Raw genomic sequence first — 1,530 nt, 5'->3', positions numbered from 1 at the left:
CCGGGTTCCACCGGCAGCCTTCCCCCAGCCTGCCCGCCGCGTTGTCACAGCCCCAGGCGGGACACCTCCTGGTCCCCATCCCTTACCCCGCGGCGTGCAGGCGATGGCAGGCTCTTGGCAGATGATGCAAAACATGAAAATCCCACGGGACCTGAGAGAGCATCATCCTCCTTGGCAAGGGCACCCCGCAAGGGCAATCATCAAACTCCCAGCGAGGCAAATCATTTCTGGGCAATCCCCATGCCGCCACCCATGGAAAATGCTTTGCCAAAGGGAAGGAGACGGGTTTCCCTCTGCCCTCGCTCCCCATGCCGGGACGGGGATGCGTCCCCACGGCCGAGCCGCACGCATGGCTGTCCACCTTGGAGGTTAAACCAAGGGCCCCGCTGGGAACACACCGGCATTTTTATTTGGAATTAGGTCCCAGCACATCTTAATTTTCAATTCAACCGCCGCTGAAAAGAAACATAAAATAAAGCAAGCACCAGCGGTGGGGAGGGAGGGAGGGAGGGAAAAAGCAGCACCAGGCCTGCCCACAGCCCCGAATTAGCTGCAGAAACACGTTAACATTCCTGCGCCGGCCCCCGGCCAGGGGACGGAGCAACTCAGGAGACGGCCATGCAGTCCCTGGCAAACACGCGTAGGGTCTGTGGGTCCTGGTGCCACAGTTTGCATGCAAAACCCAGGGGAAATGGCTGCGGCCGAGGGTGGGGAAGAGCATGGGACACGCACCCTGCTCCCGGGGATGGCCCCGAAGTGCTTTTCCATGCCACCAGAGCTTTTCTTCCCAAGGCAAAGCAGCTGGGAAACGCCATGCGAAAGGTGACCCATACTACATGGGACTTCACCATGGCTGGACACCACGTGGCTCCAGGTCTCCCAACCAGTGGTGCCCAGGTTGGAGGGGTCAAATCCTGCCTCCAGATGTGCGAGTCACTGCAATTTGGGGGCGACGGGCAGGACAGCGCAGGGGCGAGTGCCCCCTTTGGGAGGAGCACGGCATCCCACAGAGCATCCCCAGTACCCCCTGCCAGCCCTTACCGCAAAAGTACATCAACTCAGGTGCCCCCCAACTCCTGGGGTCCCGCCGACTCATTGCAGACCCCCGGCATCCCACAGAGCATCCACCCAAGCCCCAGCCTAGGCTGTGCCTGGCCGCCGGCGCAGTTTAATAACGCTGGCCCGCACCCTGGTATCCCCCGGCCGCCCCAGCCCTCCTGATTTTGCCATTTGCCGGGCGCTGGAGGCAGCGTGCCGCGCTCGAGCGCCGGCGAGGGCTCCAATCTGTTCCTCATTAGGAGGGGCAGACAGCCCAGCGCGGGAGTCTGAGCCCTAATCTCCTTTCCAGTTGGTATCCGTCAGCAGATGTACAACAAGTGGTTGGATATTTTAGTGGGCATGTGTGTGACAGAGCCGTTAGCTTTTTTTCCAGCTGGGAGAGGTGGTGGTGGTGGGGGAATAAAATGCCGTGGCTCGAGCCGAGGCTTTGCCGGTCGCACGCGGAGCCCGACGGCAGGTCCCAGCGCAAAC

Source organism: Charadrius vociferus, unplaced genomic scaffold, assembly GCF_000708025.1.
Source record: "Charadrius vociferus isolate BGI_N301 unplaced genomic scaffold, ASM70802v2 scaffold549, whole genome shotgun sequence".
NCBI classification, from domain to species: domain Eukaryota; kingdom Metazoa; phylum Chordata; class Aves; order Charadriiformes; family Charadriidae; genus Charadrius; species Charadrius vociferus.
The sequence above is the reverse complement of the archived record's forward strand: the minus strand, read 5'-3'. Positions refer to the sequence as shown.